General features: G+C 43.1%; 1 protein-coding gene across 4 annotated transcripts in view; it reads right to left on the reverse strand.

Moving 5' to 3' along the window:
* phf14 (PHD finger protein 14) overlaps window positions 1-20,843 on the reverse strand; it is a 360,384-nt gene that overhangs the window by 20,162 nt on the left and 319,379 nt on the right. The window lies entirely within an intron of this gene.

A 20,843-nucleotide genomic window follows, 5' to 3' on the forward strand; every position in this document is an offset into this window, starting at 1 on the left:
TGTTATAAAATATACCATGGTACTATCTGTAGAACAAGGATGTTCTCCTGGTATCCTGGCCAATACTTATTCCTGAAATAGCAGCATCAAAACAGATTACCTGGTTATTTATTTCACTGTTGTTTGTGGGACCTTGCAGTGCACAACCCTCTGCAGTGTACAACCCTCTGCAGTGTTTGCCTCCATTATAATAGTCACCAAATTTCCAAAGTGCTTTATTACTTCTGAAGCACTTTGGGATGTATAAGTACTTGAAAATGCTAGATATGTATATCTATGTGTAAAATATTCAAGTTTATTTTGCTATAATTTTTGTTTTTATAATACAATCACCTCTAGAAATAAGATACATGATATATGCAAAGTAATATATAATTTTGTTAGCCTATTTTGTTAAATTAATGGGGCACCTCAATTCATTTTCAACATTTTTCAGTTCAACGTAAAAGATAGAGAGATAACAGTTTTGTATAATGATACAGAACATACAATATTCTAAATATGACTAAAAACCAATTCGATTCACTCATCGTGATATCAAGAAACGACTGAAGGCACTGGATACTGCAAAGGCTATGGGCCCTGACAATATTCCGGCAATAGTACTGACGACCTGTGTTCCAGAACTTGCCGCGCCCCTAGCCAAGCTGTTCCAGTACAGCTACAACACTGGCATCTACCCTACAATGTAGAAAATTGCCCAGGTACGTCCTGTACACAAAAAGCAGGACAAGTCCAAACTGGCCAATTACCGCCCCATCAGCCTGCTCCCAATCATCAGTAAAGTGATGGAAGGTGTCATCAACAGTGCTTAGCAATAACCTGCTCAGTGACGCTCAGTTTGGGTTCTGCCAAGGCCACTCAGCTCCTGACCTCATTACAGCCTTGGTTCAAACATGGACAAAAGAACTGAACTCAAGAGGTGAGGTGAGAGTGATGGCCCTTGACATCAAGGGTGGCACAGTGGCGCAGTGGTTAGCACCGCAGCCTCACAGCTCCAGCAACCCGGGTTCAATTCTGGGTACTGCATGTGTGGAGTTTGCAAGTTCTCCCTGTGTCTGCGTGGGTTTCCTCCGGGTGCTCCGGTTTCCTCCCACATGCCAAAGACTTGCAGGTTGATAGGTAAATTGGCCATTAGCAATTGCCCCTAGTATAGGTAGGTGGTAGGGAAATATAGGGACAGGTGGGGATGTGGTAGGAATATGGAATTAGTGTAGGATTAGTATAAATGGGTGGTTGATGGTCGGCACAGACTCGGTGGGCCGAAGGGCCTGTTTCAGTGCTGCATCACTAAACTAAACTAATTTGACCGAGTATGGCATCAAGGAGCCCTAGCAAAACTGAAGTCAATGAGAATCAGGGGGAAAACTTTCCACTGGTTGCAGTCATACCTTGCGCAAAGGAAGATGGTTGTGGTTGTTGGAGGTCAATAATCTGAGCTCCAGGACATCACTGCAGGAGTTTCTCAGGGTAGTGTCCTCGGCCCAACCATCTTCAGCTGCATCATCAATGACCTTCCTTCAATCATAAGGTCAGAAGTGGGGATGTTCGCTGATGATTGCACAATGTTCAGCACCATTCACAACTCCTCAGATACTGAAGCAGTCCGTGTAGAAATGCAGCAAGACTTCAACAATATCCAGGCTTGGGCTGATAAGTGGCAAGTAACATTCGCGCCACACAAGTGCCAGGCAATGACCATATCCAACAAGAGAGAATCTAATCATCTCCCCTTGACATTCAATGGCATTACCATCGCTGAATCCCCCACTATCAACATCCTACGGGCTGCCATTGACCAGAAACTGAACTGGAATAGCCATATAAATACCGTGGCTACAAGAGCAGGTCAGAGGCTAGGAATCCTGCAGCGAGTAACTCACCTCCTGACTCACCAAAGCCTGTCCACCATCTACAAGGAACAAGTCAGAAGTGTGATGGAATACTCTCCACTTGCCTGGATGGGTGCAGCTCCAACAACACTCCAGAAGCTCAACACCATCCAGGAGAAAGCAGCCCGCTTGATTGGCACCCCATCCAAAAACATTCACGCCTTCCACCACCAATGCACAGCGGCAGCAGTGTGTACCATCTACAAGATGCACTGCAGCAACGCACCAAGGCTCCTTAGACAGCACCTTCCAAACCTGCAACCTCTACCAACTAGAAGGACAAGGGCAGCAAACGCATGGGAACACCATTCCAAGTCACACACCATCCTGACTTGGAACTATATCACCGGTCCTTCACTGTCACTGGGTCAAAATCCTGCAACTCCTTTCCTATGTACCGACCCCACATGGACTGCAGCAGTTCAAGAAGGCGGCTCACCACCACCTTCTCAAGGGCAATTAGGGATGAGCAATAAATGCTGGCCTAGCCAGCGACACCCACATCCCATGAATGAATAAAAAAAAAGCTCTGCTAGAATTTTAAGAGGTTGACAGCATACTGGTGCTTCTAAACACTGAACCATGGAGTAGCAGGATGTGGGTTCATTCCCATTATTTTTCACAAACATCTTCTCTCTACTCACTGGCAGGTAAAATTGGAAGATGAGGAATTTTTGGGCTCCGCACAACTGGTATCATCCATTGGAAAGAACAGCATAGACAGAGACTTTGAAATCTAACTAAAGATGTGGAGCATACTTTTTATGAAAATCAATCCTATAAAAAAATTCTTCAGAAGTCAGAAGCCACTCTTTATAGAATGTGTTAAAGAAAGAACTTGCATTCAAAGCACTTTATATTCAATGAAGTACTTTTTGAAATGTAGTCACTGTTGCAATATAGAAATGCAGCATTCGATTTATGCATAGCAAGCTCCCACAGCAACGTAATCATGACAAGTTCTTCAACTGCTATTAGTTTAGACATAGGAACTATTTATTTACTATTGTAACTATCTTCAAGAAGGGAGAAAACTCATGCTGTGGAAACTATCGAGGTATTTCCCTCTTGTCCATAGTAGGGCAAAGCATCACATATTCTCCTGACTCGCCTATTTCCTGTGACTGAGGAAATCCGCCCAGAGACACAGTATTGCTTTAGACCTTCCAGAGGAACCTCTGACATGGTCTTCGTTGCCTGACAAATCCAGGAAAAATGTCAATAACAACACCAGGAACTCTTCATTGCATTCATCAACCTGACCAAAGCTTCTGACTCAGTAAATTGCGAGGGTCTTTGGATTGTGCTCCAAAGATTAGTTTGTCCAAGAAACTTCATCACAATCCTGCAATTGCTCCATGATGAGATGACTGCAACTGCCTTGAGTGGGAGATCTGAAACAGACGCCTTCAAAATCTGGACCTGGGTCAAGCAAGGCTGTGTGATAGCCCCCATACTATTTACAATCTCCCTGACAGTGGCTATTCACCTCGTGAAAGATCAACTGCCCTCTGGTGTGAGTATTAAAAACATCTTAGATGGAAAATTCTTTAACCTCAGTCGCCTCCGTGTCAAAACTAAACTGAACACCATAGATAGATAAGATATACAGTTTGTGGATGACTACAGTGTTGTTGGCCGCTCTGCACCAGATTTGCAAGCTGCCCTTGATCTCTTCAATTCTTCATACAAGACACTCAGCCCGTCCTTGAATGTTGCCAAAACAAAACTCATATCAACCCACACCTGGTCAGCCAAATATTCCAACTGCCATTTATGTTGAAGGAGAGACTTTGGAATATGTTGAGCACTTCCCATACCTGGCATCCACTTCTCTCAAAAGGCCACCATTGACGAGGAGATCCAATGCTAGATCAGCTGCACCAGCTCAGCTTCTACAAACTACAGCAGTGAGCGTTTGACAACAAAGGCCTCTGCGAGTTAACTAAAGTCCCAGTGTACACAGCAATTGTTGTCACCACACTCCTGTACTGCAGTTAGACCTGGACTATGTATTGGCGACACATAAGAGTGCTCGAAAAATTCCACCGGCAATTCCTCCGCCGCATCCTCCAGATTCAATGGGAGGACTGTCGAACAAACCCTAGTGTCCTTCTTGAAGCCAGCTCCACAAGCATTCAGGCAAAACTCCTGCAAAACCAATTTCGATGGACTGGACACTGTATCCAGATGGTCAAAAACCATCTACCCTGCCAGGTTCTCTTTTCTCAACTCTCGAATGGCCAATGTTCTAGAGGAGGACAAAGAAAATGCTTCAAAGAAACTCTGAAGCTCTCTTTGAAGCGCGGCAGCATTGACATTGCTGACTGGGAGGAGCTTGCCACCAATCATTCCAAACGTCGACAACTTGTCCCTCAAGCTGCATCATGATGATGAAGCAGAGAAGGAAAGAAAAAGAAGCAAATCCTGCACTCGGATTCCACTATCTCATGGGATGTCCTGTCCCATGTGCCCAAAGATCTGCGGGTCAAGAATTGGCCTGTTCAGTCACCTGAAGATCCACGGCAGAAACTAGCGACCTTGAGTAAATGTCATCCTCGAATCGAGAGACAGCCAATGATGACAATGAGACATAGGAGTAGGCCATTCAAGTGTGTTCTGACATTCAATGAAATCATGGCAGATCTTGACTCGATATCCTTCAATACCCTTGGCAACCAACAAAAAAATCAATCTCAAGATTCAAAATGGCTAATTGAACTAGCATCTACTGCCTTTTGTAGAAGAGTGCTCCACACTTCTACTAACCTTTGTGTGGAAAAAGTGTTAACTAACTTCTCTACTGAATGGCCTGGCTCCGATTTTAAGATTGTTCTCTTCTCCTAGACTCCCCTCCCCCCTCCAGTGGAAAAAGGTTCTACCTACCCTATCAAATCCTTTCAAAATCCTAAAATCCTCAATCAAAGCACCCCTTAACCTAATATATTGCAGGGAATCCAAGTCCAGCTAACAAAATCACTTCTCATAATTTAACCCTTGGAGCCCTGGTACCATTCTGGTGAATCATCACTGCACTCCTTCTAAGGTCAATACATCCTTTCGAAAGGTGTCGTGTTCAGAATACACAGTACTTGATATGTGTTCGAAACAGGGCTTCCTACAGCAGTAGCGTAACTCCCTCCCCTTTATATTTTAGCCCCAACATTCTATTAGCATTTTTATTTTTTTGTACTTGACCAGCATATTTCAGTTATCTGTGTATATGGACCCTAAATCTCTTTGGAATGCCACTGTTCCTAGTTGTTCACCATTTGAAAAATACTCAGATCTAGCTAAAGTAGATGACCTCACACCCACATGCATTAAAATCCATGTGCATAGTTTTGTCTACTCAACGGCACAGTGGTTAGCACCGCAGCCTCACAGCTCCAGCGACCCAGGTTCGATTCTGGGTCCTGCCTGTGTGGAGTTTGCAAGTTCTCCCTGTGACCGCGTGGGTTTTCGCCGTGTGCTCCGGTTTCCTCCCACAGCCAAAGACTTGCAGGTTGATAGGTAAATTGGCCATTATAAATTGCCCCTAGTATAGGATTAGTAGGTGGTAGGGGAATTGAGGGAAGGTGGGGATGTGAGAGGGTAATGGGATTAATGTAGGATTAGTATAAATGGGTGGTTGATGGTCGGCACAGACTCAGTGGGCCGAAGGGCCTGTTTCAGTGCTGTATCTCTAAAAAAAAAACTTGATCTCTCATTGTCTCTCCTTAATATTATGTTCCCGTCTACACTATCGACTATGCCACCTAGCTTTATGTCATCAGAAAATTTGGATGTATGGTTCTCTATTGTGTTATGCAAGTTATTCATAAATATAGTGAGTAGTTGAGGCCTCAGGACAGATACAGCAATTTCTGGAAACGGCTTGTTTTTTGTCAATTTTTTGCATTTATTAACTTTAGTGTGTTTGTAAAACACAAAATAGTGTGTTTGCTTTAGTGAATCAATAGGTGAGTTCATTTAATGATTAAATGCTTAGTTTTGTCAACACAAATTTTTACCTGTAAAATTGCAACATGGAATTTTTTTAAACTGATTAGGAACCAGCACAGATAATTTCTACAGCCAGGTTTTAAATATGTGTTTACATCAGAGACCAATATGATTGATTATTGAAATGGCAGCATTTCTTGTTCATCACTGGCATCAACTGCGCTAGTTTCTTTTGAGTCTCAGTCCAATGGAAATCAAACCACAGCTCAATGCATTTTTTAATTACTTAAAAAAATCTATTAGCACTCTTAAAGGATGATAATTGAACCACTTTCAAAGCTATTGGCATCATTAAGGCCCAATTTTAAGTGTCAAAATATTTGGGACTTTTTTTTTGAAAAAAAGGTTGTTGGGCAGCATGAGAGAAGAACTGTTTAAAATTTCCACCATTTTACATCCCCATCTCTACTTCTACTCATTCAAAACATTCCACCTATGTGATTACTGGGGGAAAAGGTGGGTGAGTAGGTGGTAGGTATGGAGAAGTCGCCCATCTCAGTCAAAGATTTGCATTTAGGTGTTGTCTTTGTTGCTCTCCATGATTTAAAGGTTTGTAAGTTGAAGTTTCTTCCAGTTCAATGTCAGCAATGATGCTAGCATCTGGCTTTAACTCCATCAGTTCTTGCAGCAATTTTAAGGTCCTGGTATTTTAATGAACTGTAAAACATACTGCTTACTACATCATACAATATATGATTCAACAAGCTAAGTGCTTTGTGTATCCACTACAACATAGGGGAGGCAATCTGAATATTTCAGCTTGTTCCCATGACTTATACCACTAAAAATAATCTCAAAACACCAACATCTATAATACATTTAAGTGCCTGGTATGTGGTGTGCACAGTCCAGTTCATACTTGCTTCCTGTAACAATTTCCTATCATACCAGTCATGCTTTAACTTACCTATATTTATTTATTCAACTGTCAGATTTACCTCCAGTGAATCACGAGGGACTGATCCACAGGCTTCAAATTGCATATTTCCATTCACCTGTCTTAGCATCCGGTCTTCAATTCGTCACCAGCTTCATTACATCAACTTTTTATTGACTTTAAATTTAGATTTTTAAACCATGTGTTAGTTCCTCTTTACTCCCCATGTATTTCAGTCTTAGCTATCTTGATCTAATTTGTAACATCTTTGCCAATGCAGCTTGGCTTTTCCCCGTATCCTTTTGGGCATGTATTGTCTGCCGCTCCGTACCTGAACCCATCACTTCTATTTTACCTCCTCTCTCCCTTCCCTCCTTTTCGCTTTACCCCTTCCCATTATCATTCCTCCTTTCTTTTCTCTGCCCTCAGGTAGGTCGCTCTCACAAAATCTAAATCTTCAATACTCATCAACTTTCCTGCTCTCATGCTGTCATCCATGGCTTGACTCCATCTTAAGTAATCCAACAGGCTTCCCCCCCATGCCTCTCTTGGCATTCTCAGAAAGGCCCATGGAAGCACGCTGCCTCCTAACGAGCCGAAACCCCAATTTCCCCATCTTGTTCTGTCTCTGCCCTTCCTGACCTACAAGCCTGCCAGTGGTTAATCTCGCCAACCTCCTTCCCATCGCTCTAATCTTTCCCTGTGAACTTTGCCCGTAGTCTGGCTATCACTGCCCCTCACTGTAACTCCTTCTAAAATGTACGTTCACTAGCTAATAAAGTGCTTTCCATCCATGAGCTTATTGTAGTTGATCACATTGACATTATGGCCTTAACAGAGACATGCCTGAGAGGTGATGACACCTTTCCATTTAATGGTGATACCTTTTGCCACTTGCCCCGCTCAAACCCTCCTGACGGTGGTGTAACCCTTATCTCTAAATTACACCTGTCCCCCTACTCCTCTGGCAACGTCTCCTTTGAACATCTCACCTTGTTCTACCTTCATCTTTCATCATTTAAAATCCTTGTTCTGTACCACCCACCCAAACATAATTCCAAATTACTCAGATATCTTCTCTGCTTTCTTCCCTCTGCCTATGCACCGAGCAACTTCTCATCCTTGGAGATGTCAACCTCCACCTGGACTCTACCTGTTCTCTCTCCTTTGAGTTTACTGCTCTCCTTTCCTCCCTAAATCTCTCCTTTCATATAAATTTTCCTACCCACTGTAAGGCATTGTTAATATCTCTTGTATTTCTCTTTGTAAGTAAAATGTAACCAGTTGTGGGGTGGACCAGCATGCGGAGCTCACTGGGAACATGGAGTGCGGAGGACATCGGGATAAAGGAAGAAGAATTCTGACCGAAGGCCTCATCGCTGGGGCTCATATTGAATTTTTTTTAAATAAATAGTTTTAACTGAACAGGGACACACACATACACACAGACATGTCAGGACATGTCATTAAGGTGGTGGCCCAGACTAATTATATCAGACACTCTGACTACAACTCTCATAGACAATGGCCTCTCTGGATATGCATAAATGGCTTTCTTCCTGCCTTATCAAGAAGCAGATATCACATCCGTTGCTGATATGGACCTGGAGACCCCTCCCCCCTGCTGAGAGCAGGAAATGACCACATGCAGGTGGTCTTGCACAGCCATGATAGGACTGATAAGGCACTGAAACCCAATTGGATTACCCGATTCGAGATATTACCTTATATGTTAAGGGACCAGGGTCAGAAAGGGGTACAAAGCCACAGCTCACAAGGACATTGTTGCTGCAGCCAGCAAGTGTGACTTGGTCAGTCACAGGAAGACGTGCAGAAGAATTTGTTCAATGGACTGATCACCAGGGAACGAGATCCTGTACGCGGGTCTAACTACGCAACTGGTGTTGTAAATATATACTATTGCTTCGTGCGTTAAAGGTTTTCCAAATAAAGTGGAAATTGTATCCAAAGTTTGTTTTGTGTCATTGATACCCAGTACGGGGTCAGGACCTCAGAGGGAAGTGAGTCCCCCTATTTAACAGTCTTACACCACATTCATGGCCACCCCCTCGATCCTGTCATCTCACATACAATCATAAGAAATAGGAGCAGGTGTAGGCCATTTGGCCCCTTGAGCCTGCTGCGCCATTCAATAAGATCATAGCTGATCTGACTGTGGCCTTAACTCCACTTCCCTGTCTGTCCCCAATCACCCTTAACTCCTTTGTAGATCAAAAATCTGTCCAGATCAGTCTTGAATATATTCAATGACCCAGCCTCCACTGTTCTCTAGGGAAGAGAATTCCAAAGATTAACGACTCTCAGAGAAGAAATTCTTCCTCATCTCTGCCTTAAAAGGGAGACCCCTTACTTTGAAACTGTGCCCCCAAGTTCTTGATTCTCCCATGAGGGGAAACATCCTCCCAGCATCTACCCTGTCAATCTTATATGTAGAGCCCTACCAAATTCACGGCTGTGAAAAATACTTCATGGACCATGAAATCTCAGGTCCTCCGTGAAATCAGCCATTTTGCAAACTTTGCGCATTTTAGTGATTAACACAAGGCTCGATTCATCGGTAGGTAGATGAGGCATGGCTTCCAGTGCAGTTTTAAGAGAAGCTGTCTCAAGTATTAACAGACAAATGAGAATGCCAGAATGAGCAAATCAAAAATTGCCACAAACATTACGGCAGCACTTTGAGTGAAAGAACTTGGAAGCCAAATTCTGCATGCGGATGGAGGAATACTGTTTTGTACAAGCTGCAATTTTTTGGATCACATACAGCAGACAACAGTTCAGCACTACTTAAGAGTTTGAAAGGCAACACAGCAGGAAGAGAGCATCTGACACTGCATTGCTGGAAAGCGAACACGCAAAAAAAACAAGCAACGATTTCATCTCTTTTTAAGATGTAGAGATCTGAGAAAATCGTCAGTTAGTTACAATGGAACTTATGAATGCATTTGCAAGCACCAACATACCATTGGAATACCCAAAGCTGAGGGTATTCATTCAACATAATGTGCAAGATGGTGGTTGCCTGCCAAGTGCAAATAAACTATGACAGGACGACCTACCGAACATTTTGCTACACATTGTGAGGAGATGAAGTCTCAGATTAATGTAAGTGATTCTTTTGCAATTATTTATGATCAATCCACAGATGAGCAAGACAACTATGTGCTACATGTTTTGTTTGATTTCATGTCTGGTAAGGATTAAGATGTCAGTCAGGAAAGGCAACAACAGTGCTCACAGACTGCGCCCACTTAGAAGCTGTTAATTACATCACAGTTTCCAAAGCAATAACCAAAATCGTTTCAAAATACGGTGCAGATTTCAACAAAGTGTCTGCTTTCATCAGTGACAATGCAACTTACATGACCAAATCCTTCAAATCTGTGCTCCAAGGTGTAATGCCTAATGCTGTCCATATTACATGCAATGCACATATAATTTCTCATCAGTGAGCCGTGGAAAAGCAAGTTTGGTAAAGTTGACAAACTGGTCAGATACAGTAAAACGATCATCAAACACTGCCCTCATCGCAGGCTTCGACATGAGTAACACATTGCAAATGCGGCTGAATTGGGGATCAAAACATTGCCCTTCCTCCAGAGCCAGCAATTACACATTGGAATTCTTGGTTTCGGGCAGTACAGTATCATGCAGCTCACCTGAAATACTACCCAGACTTCGTCTCAGAAGAGCTCACACTGACTGTGAAAACACAGGTTTTAACAGACATTGTAACCCTTCTAAACGATGCTCAGCTTAATGAGGAGGTTCAGTTTGTTGCCAAGAAAGCTACACGACTGATGGATTTAATCACTTGGTTTGAATTTCAACACGTCACAATTCACAATAAAGTAGCTTGCAATAAAGTAATGGATGTACTGTTCTGGACTGAAGCACAGTCAAACAAACACTCTGATGATGCTGAACTAAATGCCTGTGCTCAACAGGTGTTTTCTTGCATGGCAAAGAAGCTCAAACAATATTACTGCTACAGGGAAGAGTCAAGCAGTGAAGAAAATGCAACTCAGAGGTTTCAACAACCTTCTGTTGCATACCTGAAAGCTGTGTGCATCTCTGACCCTGCACAAATGCACCTGTTGATGGTGGAATTAAACTCATTTGATGCATGTCTTGGTTTTGACAAGAACTGTAGGCTGGAGATTCCTGTTTATAAAAGCATTGCAAAAGAAGTGGATTGTACTTTGCCTGTGCTGCAGTTTTGGAACTTTGTGGAATGCAGAATCCCCTATCTTGCAAGGTTAGCCAATTCCAACAAACCTCTGTGGATGCGGAGACAGCTGTGTCTAAACATGGACAGGTGTTCACAGCGCAGAGACAAGGAATGACGAAAGAGACAATTGCAGGTTGCTCCATGCTCACGTTCACTCACTGACTTCAGTCAGTAAAGAATGTGACCCGTTTACAGTTAGCTTTTTACAAAAGTTTTGAGTACATAATAAATGCCATTTGAAACCAGAAACCTCCTTTGTCTTTTGTTTTAAATAGATCATTTTCATGGTTTGTTGTGACACCGTGAAATTTACCATTTAAATATGTGAAATTCACAATTCTTAAAATGCTGTGACCATGAAATTTGTAACATTTGACCGTGAATATGGTAGCGCCCTACTTATATGTTTCAAGATCACCACTTATTCTTCTAAACTCCAGTGAGTACAGGCCCAACCTGCTCAATCTTTCCTCATAAGACAACCTCTTCATTCCAGGAATAAACCTAATGAACCTCCTTTGAACTGTTTCCAATGCAAGTATATTCTTCCTTAAGTAAGGAGACCAAAACTGTACACAGTACTCTAGGTGCGGTCTAACCAATGCCTGTACAGTTGTAGCAAGACTTCCCTAATTTTATACTCCATTCCTCTTGCAATAAATTCTAACATTCCATTTGCCTTCCTAATTACTTGCTGTACCTGCATGCTAACATTTTGTGATTCCTGTGCAAGGACACCCAAATCTCTCCATACTGCAGCATTCTGCAGTCTTTCTTCGTGCAAATAATATTCAGCTTTTCTATTCTTCCCACCAAAGTGGACAACCCCATATTTTCCCACATTATACTCCATCTGCCAAATTTTTGCCCAATCATGTAACCTATCTATGTCTTTGCAGACACTTTGTGTCCTCTTCACAACTTGTTTACCTACCTATCTTTGTATCGTCTGCAAGTTTGGCTATAATATACTCGGTCCCTTCATCCAAGTCATTAATATATATTGTAAATAGTTGAGTCATGTGGTCTTGCTACCCCTGTCATTACTATCATTGATAAGGCAATCTCTGATCATGTCCTTGCATCACTCTCTACCCACATTGCCTTCTCCCCTCCCAAGCCCTCTTTTTTTCTGTGTCCGACCTGGGAAAAACCATCCCCCAAGACATTTCTCTCTGCAGTCTCAAATTCCCAACTTTAGCCTTTGGCCTTTAGTTATGACTTTGCGACAGCTACTTATTTGCTAAATCACATTCTCTCCACCACCTTTGATGTCCCTGTCCCCACTAGAACTATTACTCTTTCCCACCCTATTCGTTACCCTGGCATACCCCTCATTTCCGCTCCCTTAAGTCCAAGGGATGCAGATTTGAACATCTTTGGCAAACAATTGGTTTAACCATGCATCACCAAGATCAGGCTAGAACACTTAAAACATTATCGGGCGATGCTCTCCATCACTAAAACAGCCCACTATTCAAAGAACATCCAGGAAGGCAACAATAACACTGGCTTCTCTTCTCCAACACGAACTGTGTTCTTAAATCACATTGCCCTGCCTCCTCCACCCTCACCTCCAACAATAAGCATGATGAGTTCCTGGACATTTTTGTTACAAAGAGCGAGACCATACGTTTAGCTGCCTGGGCTGTTTTTTACCCTTCCCCTAGCCCACTGGGCAGAACCTCCTCTAACATTTCCCCCTTGTCCTAACCCTGAATTTGCATCTTTCTGTAGTTTCTCTCCTATCTACTCTTATGACCTTTATGAGCTCATCTTGTCAATGAGACCACCTCTTGCTCTCTAGACCGTATTCCTACTAAACTGCTGACCACTCAATTTCCCTTTCTGGCTGTTACGTTAGCTGACATTATTAAAGGCTCTCTCTCCTCAGATACTGTCTCTCCTCAGATACTGTCTCCCCTTCCTTCAAATCTGCTGTCATTGCCCCTCTCCTCAAAAAAACCCCATGACTTCTCCTGCTTTACAAACTACTGCCCCATCTCCAACCTCCCTTTCCTCTCTGAAGTCCTTGAACGTGTTGTCACCTTCCAAATCTGTGCCTGTCTTCCTCGGAATGCCTCATCTGAATCCCTCCAATCAGGCTTCTACCCCTGTCATAGTACCAAAACTGGTCTTACCAAAGTCACAAATGACAACCTAGTAAATTGTGACAAAAGTAAATTATCTCTCTTTGTCTTCCTTGACCCATCTGCAGCCTTTGACACAGGTGAATTTCTGCTCATATATACCGTCTGGCTGGATGGGACTGCGCTTGCCTGGTTTCATTTTTATCTATCCTGTCATAGCGAGAGAATCACCTGCAATGGCATCTCTTCTCACTCCTGCACCGCTACCTTTGGTGTCTCCCTAGGATCTATCCTTGGCTCCCTCCTTTTTCTCATGTACATGCCGCCTTGCAGCAATACCATTTGAAATTATGGCGCCAGTTTCCACATGTATACTGATGATATCCAGCTCTACTGTTTCTCTCTTAACCCCTTCTACATTTTTTGACTGCTTGTCCGACATCCAATATTGGATGAGCAGAAACTTCCACCAATTAAATTTTGTCAAGACAGAAGCCATTGTCTTCAGTCCCCATCACTAACTCTATTCTCTTGCCACTGACTCCATCCCTTTTCCTGACAACTATCCGAGGCTGAACCAGACTCTACATACTCTTGGTGTTACATCTGACTCCGAGATGACCTATCCTGCACATATTTGCATCATACTAAGACCACCCACTTTCATTGCCTGACTTTGAACTTGCCTCAGCTTATCTGCTGCTGAAACCCTCATCTGTGCCTTTGTTACCTCTAGACTTTATTATTCCAACGCACTGCTTGCCAGCCTCCCATGTTCTATCCTCTGCAAACCTGAGGTCATTCAAAACTCTGCTGCCCATGTCCTAACTTGAACAAATCTCATTCACACATCTCCCTTGTGCTCGCTGATCTTCATTGGTTTCCGGCCCAGCAATGCCTCAAATTTAAAATTCTCATTCTTATTCTCAAATTCTTCCATGGTCTTACACCTCTCCATCACTGTAATATCCTTCAGTCCGACAACCCTCCTAGATCTCTGCCAATTTTGGACGCTTGAGCATTCCTGATGTTAATCGCTCCATCACTGACAGCCATGCCTCCAGCTGCCTAAGTCCCAAGCTCTGGAATTATCTCCATATATCTTTCTGCCTCTCTTTCCTCTTTTAAGATGTTCCTTAAAATCTACCTCTTTGACCATGTTTTTGGTCATTGCCTGATGTGGTTCGGTGTCAAATTTTGTTCCACTGCACTCATGTAAAGTGCCTTGGACATTTTTTCACGTTAAAGGTACTATATAAATGCAAGTTATTATTCTATTTAGCTCCATTTCTGAGTCGCCAGGTACTGCTCTTTGGAGCGCTAACCACCTCCCACTTCAGCCTTTTAAAATTCAGATCTCTGTCCCTGTTCCAAGCCTGCTTTTTCCACTTCCCTGCTCTCATCACCTGGCTGAAACGGATCACCACAGCCATCAGTCGCTCAACAACATTTCTCAGGAAGAAAAGCCACTCTTTTCCTGCTTATCATAGAAAAAGTGCAGCCAGTGTGCAAAAAACATAAAATCTGGTATCTAATCATGGCCAAGAAGGCAGCTTTTCTTCAGATATAGGTTGGATTCCCAAAAGGACTGAGCTAATTAAAGCACATTGTGCCCTTATACTGTAATTACCAATTTATAAGCTTAGTCTGGAAAACAAATAATAGAACCTTCCCCAGCACTCCTTTTCTACACCTTCTGATGAGGGGAAGAGGTCTTTGTTATTTGTTCATGGGATGTGGGTGTCGCTGACTAGGCCAGCATTTATTGCTCATCCCTAATTGCCCTTGAGAAGGTGGTGGTGAGCTGCCTTCTTGAACCGCTTCAGTTGTTGGGGTGTACGTACACCCACAGTGCTGTTAGGAAGGGAGTTCCAGGATTTTGACCCAGCAACAGTGAAGGAACAGCGATATTGTTCCAAGTCAGGATGGTGTGTGGCTTGGAGGGGAACCTGCAGGTGGTGGTGCCCATGCATTTGCTGCCCTTGTCCTTCTAGTTGGTAGAGGTCGCGGGTTTGGAAGCTGCTGGCTAAAGAGCCTTGGAGCGTAGCGACAGTGCATCTTGTAGATGGAACACACTGCTGCCACTGTACGACGGTGGTGGAGGGAGTGAATGTTTGTGAATGTGGTGCCAATCAAGTGGGTTGCTTTGTCCTGGATGGTGTCGAGCTTCTGGAGTGTTGTTGGAGCTGCACCAATCCAGGCAAGTGGAGAGCATTCCATCACACTCCTGATGTGTGCCTTGTAGATGGTGGATAGGCTTTGGGGAGTCAGGAGGTGAGTTACTCATCGCAAGATTCCTAGCCTCTGATCTGCTCTTGTAGCCACGGTATTTATATGGCTACTCCAGTTTAATGCCATTGAATGTCAAGGGGAGATGGTTAGATCCTCTCTTGTTGGAGATTGTCATTGCCTGGCACTTGTGTGGTGCAACTGTTACTTGCCACTTATCAGCCCAAGCCTGGATATTGTCCAGGTCTTGCTGCATTTCTGCACGGACTGCTTCAGTATCTGAAGAGTCATGAATGGTGCTGAACATTGTGCAAGCATCAGCAAACATTCCACTTCTGACGTTATGACTGAAGGAAGGTCATTGATGAAGCAGCTGAAGATGGTTGGGCCTAGGACACTACCCTGAGGAACTCCTGCAGTGATGTCCTGGAGCTCAGATGATTGACCTCCAACAACCACAACCATCTTCCTTTGCGCTAGGTATGACTCCAACCAGCAAAGAGTTTTCCCCCCGATTCCCATTGACTCAAGTTTTGCTAGGGCTCCTTGATGCCATACTCGGTCAAATGTTGCCTTGATGTCAAGGGCAGTCACTCTCACCTCACTTCTTGAATTCAGCTCTTTTGCCCATGTTTGAACCAAGGCTGTAATGAGGTTAGGAGCTGAGTGGCCGTGGCGGAACCCAAACTGAGCGTTGCTGAGCAGGTTATTGCTAAGCAAGTGCTGCTTGATGGCACTGTTGATGACACCTTCCATCACTTTACTGATGATTGAGAGTGGATTGACGGGGCGGTAATTGGCCGGGTTGGACTTGTCCTGCATTGTCTGTACAGGACATACCTGGGCAATTTTCCACATTGCCGGATAAATGACAGTGTTGTAGCTGTACTGGAACAGCTTGGCTAGGGGCGTGTTAAGTTCTGGAGCACAGGTCTTCAGTACTATTGCCGGAATATTGTCAGATCCCATAGCCTTTGCAGTATCCAGTGCCTTCTGTCGTTTCTTGATATCACGCGGAGTGAATCAAATTGGCTGAAGTCTGACATCTGTGATGCTGGGGACTTCAGGAGGAGGCCGAGAAGGACCATCAACTCGGCCCTTCTGTCTGAAAATTGTTGCAAATGCTTCAGCCTTATCTTTCGCACTTATGTGCTGGGCTCCCCCATCATTGAAAATGGGAATATTTGTGGAGCCACCTCCTCCAGTTAGTTTTCAATTGTCCACCACCATTCACATCTGGATGTGGCAGGACTGCAGAGCTTAGATCTGATCCGTTGGTTATGGGATCGCCCAGCTCTGTCTATTGCATGCTGTTTATGCAGTCTGGCACGCAAGTTGTCCTGTGTTGTAGCTTCATCAGGTTGACATCTCATTTTGAGGTATGCCTTCTGCTGCTCCTGGCATGCCCTCCTGCAGTCTTCTTTGAACCAGGGTTGGTCTCCTGGCTTGATGGTAATGGTAGAGTGGGGGATATGCCGGGCCATGAGGTAACAGATTGTGGTTGAGTACAATTCTGCTTCTGCTGATGGCCCACAGAGCCTCATGGATGCCCAGTTTTGCATTGCTCGATCTGTTTGAAATCTATCCCATTTAGCACGGTGGTAGTGCCACACAACACGATGGAGGGTATCCTCAATGTGAAGGTGGGACTTTGTCTTCATAAAGACTGTGCGGTAGTCACTCCTACCAATACTGTCATGGACAGATGCATCTGCGACAGGCAGAGTGATGAGGACGAGGTCATGTATATTTTCCCCTCTTGTTGGTTCCCTCACCACCTGTCGTAGACCCAGTCTAGCAGCTATGTCCTTTAGGACTCGGCCAGCAGTGGTGCTACCGAGCTACTCTTGGTCATGGACATTAAAGTTCCCCACCCAGAGTAAATTCTGTGCCCTTGCTACCCTCAGTGCTTCTTCCAAGGTTACACAACCTTTACTCCCTTTCCCCCACCTTGTTCACTCCACTGCACCCCCTCAATGCCAACCCACTCCTAAAATGAACACCCATCACAAACTATGCGATTGGAATTATCCTGCTCCACGCGCTTTAAGATTGGCCTGATCAGCAATCTCGTAAATAGGGCCCGAGCTATTTTCTCACTGTGCAAGACTGACGTTGAAATAGGGCGCATCAAAGCTATCCTGCTGGATAATGGCTACCATGATCAGATCATGCTCGTTTTGTATCGCACATATTCACGAATTGGCCAAAGGCCACCACTTTCAGGCCTGAAAAGTGCCTAGTCTACCTCAAATTACCCTGGAAGGGTAAGGTATTGCAAAAATGTGAGCAACAGGTGAAGCTGGCCATTTCACACTGCTACAATGCAGTAGCAACATGAGTGGTATTTTCCACTAACAGGATGCTGCTGTCAAGCCAAAAAGATGTTCTGCCAACCATACAATGAGTAATGTGGAATATGAATTTTAGTGCTGGTGCAATGCCAGGTACGTAGGCTATACGTCCCAATGACTGGTGCATTGCATCAAACAGCACACCCCTCCGAGCTGTTCGCAACAGGCAGAGTACTGACTGTACTCAACCAGCCCGTACTTGCAAAACTCAGAACGCAATGTCTAATGTTAGATATGATTCCGTGATGGGACTGTTCAGCAAGTGCTGTCAAGAGTGTGCTAAGAATTACACGAATAACCAATTTAAGATTATCAGTCGGGCTCACAATGTGGCTCACTTATGCTTGCTCGAAGCTATATATATTCATACGCAGGAACCTGTCTACTACAGGAAACGGAACATGTTCAAGCTTTGTGCCTTTATTTTAAATTAAACAAAAGTATGTAGGACAATAGTTCCCTGGTGCATTCTCCATGGCAACCAATTAGATTTGACTTGCCAACCAATTGGCACTCTTTTCTCATGCAGTATAAATTGTTGCTCCCTTTGAAATTTGGCATTCTTGCATCTGTCCTGATGAGTGCAAAACGAAAAGCTTCACCAACGTGTCTCCTTTTTCAGCAATAATCACATTATTTTCAAACAAAAATATAGCTACCACTCCCACAATACTTACGTTGTTCAGCATTAAAAAAAAATCAGCACATCATGTAACTCACCATGAGTAATCGCACAGAAGGTCCTTTAGTATAAATAATAGTCAGATATTAAGGTTGTACCGCATCCCCATCATGCACCCAGCCCAAACTGCTGAATCAACAGATTGGCTCTTATTTACAGGTTTAACCTTGGCTCATGTCCTCACTCCTCTACCACTTCTTCGTTCGTTCTTTCAAGGTTCCGTTCATCAGCCATCTACCCAATTCCCCAGCTGCTTTGCTCACTGAAATATCCTCCCTTTCATCCTCCCTCAGTCTCAGTACCAAATGGCTCAATCTCAGCGACTTAAACTTCCAATTAAAGTCACTCATCACTGCACCTCACACTGTCTTTGCTGAAATCCCCTGTCTCCCTCAACTTCTCCCTCTCTTTTGATTTGCCATTCACACGTTCATCCCCTCTTGACCTCATCCTTACAGGCAAGATCTTAGATGATCAGCAGGTAGCTCTCAGATCATTTCCTTTATCCAACATATCCTACTGTCTGCCTCTCACCCCTGCATTCACACTTTATACACTGAAAATCTACCCTCTCTCTCACAAGTATCTTCACAAATGCCAATCACCTCTTCTAAGCATGCCATGAGCATCACCATTGATTTTCCTTCAGTCCTCTTATATTTTCATCCCCACGGGCTACCTGACATTCTCCCACCCCCATCACTTTGCCAATACAACACCAACACTATGACCTCAAATCAGTGATCTACAAGCTTGAACACACATTGCAAGCCACTGGTATTACTACCCACTGCCAGATATGTCGTGACTGCTTCAAGCAGTATTGTTGCTCCCTCTTCATGGCTAACTTGGTGAATGTTAAAACTACTTGAATCACTGGAGGTCTATATATCAGATCAAATTGAAGTAGACCAGCCTTCAAGATCACTTGCAAGGAATTCATTGTAAATTGGAAAACAAATGTTTCAGTTCAATGTGACCACCCCTTTCTGTAATTTTCAATGATTCATGTCAAAAGCCAAGCCAATCTTTGTTTTTGCAGTAGTCATTTTTGGCATGATTTTCAATTCATCTGATTTTTAAAAAACATGCGTTTACCTACACATGACTGCTTTGAATACATTATATTAACTCTTCATCAATTCCTATACATCATGTTGAACAGCACTACTACTGCTGATTATGCAAAGTGTAAATTAGCATTAAACTACCTTTAAATCAAAATGGAATCAGTTTTCAAATGAAAGCCCCATCAGTATGGTTCATGGTTCTGTCTTTTAGTAATAAAATCAATTCCCCTTGGCCTGAAGTAAAAAGAAAATGGATGCAGTGTTCATTTGCAAAAGGTTTATCTCTGGTGCCAGACTCTGAAAACACGACTGCAGTGAAGAAATGAGCTCAGCCTATTAATAAAGTCCTCAGTAACAGTGACAAATACTGTTCTTCTTCCAGACTTGTCAACACATATAAATTAATTAGAATCATTTGAGAAAAACAAATATTGCTATTAACATTAACTACATCTATTAAAAATCTTAAGGTACAAAGTATACGTGTTAAGCACTTGAGCAGATACTGGCTGTTGAATAGATCAATATAACGGATATATAGCATTCAATCTCAACATGATTTCCTTCAGGGACCATATCATGTCTTGCATCTGGCTAGTTTGGATTCAGTGTTGATTTTATCCTTAGCATACTGATTATTTGTACAAATAAATAAAAGAATAACCAGACCATTAATTTTTTTTCCTATTCCTTTTCAACAAAATCTTTTTAAAAATTACTACAAAGACCCACCCATCCACTGACAGTATTAACAGCTGCAAAAGGTTTTGCTGATATTTGTGCAGTCATTTTAGGCAATACATCAGCAAAGTCTGAGGTCACTGTGGTGATTTGTTCAGACTGAACTTTTCAAATAGATCCTAAAACCAAACAGTAATACTCTCCCGAGTACGTGTACACACAAAAGATGTTTTATGCAACAAGCCTGAAGAAATGCATCTATTTCCAAATTAGATGATCATGGTCGAGCCAACATTCTACATCTCTATTCCCTGCCATGGAGAGGAGAGGAAAACAAAATGAGGAATGTTTTCATATTTTTTGTAATGTCTATTAGCCAGAAAAAACACTGAGTAAATAGCACAAAAATAGCACAGAACCAGTCTAACTTGGATTGTTTTGTAACTGCATTTTTATATGTCACTCTTATTGAAACGTTTTGAAGGTTACTTGTTTTTGTGCACATAGATTCGACATGTATATAAATGTTCTCTTACTATAAAAGTTAATAAGTTAAAGGGTGATGTGCTTCCTGAGGTGTAGGGTAGCTGCTCTGGAAAATGCTCTTGCTCACACAAACAAGTTCAGTACAGCAGCATTCAACTAGCAATAGCCTGTGAAGGTCATCAGGTTTTAATAACCTGTCCAGTAGAGTTTGGCCTAGTTCCAGTC

Source organism: Heterodontus francisci, chromosome 2, assembly GCF_036365525.1.
Source record: "Heterodontus francisci isolate sHetFra1 chromosome 2, sHetFra1.hap1, whole genome shotgun sequence".
Classification (NCBI taxonomy): Eukaryota; Metazoa; Chordata; class Chondrichthyes; order Heterodontiformes; family Heterodontidae; genus Heterodontus; species Heterodontus francisci.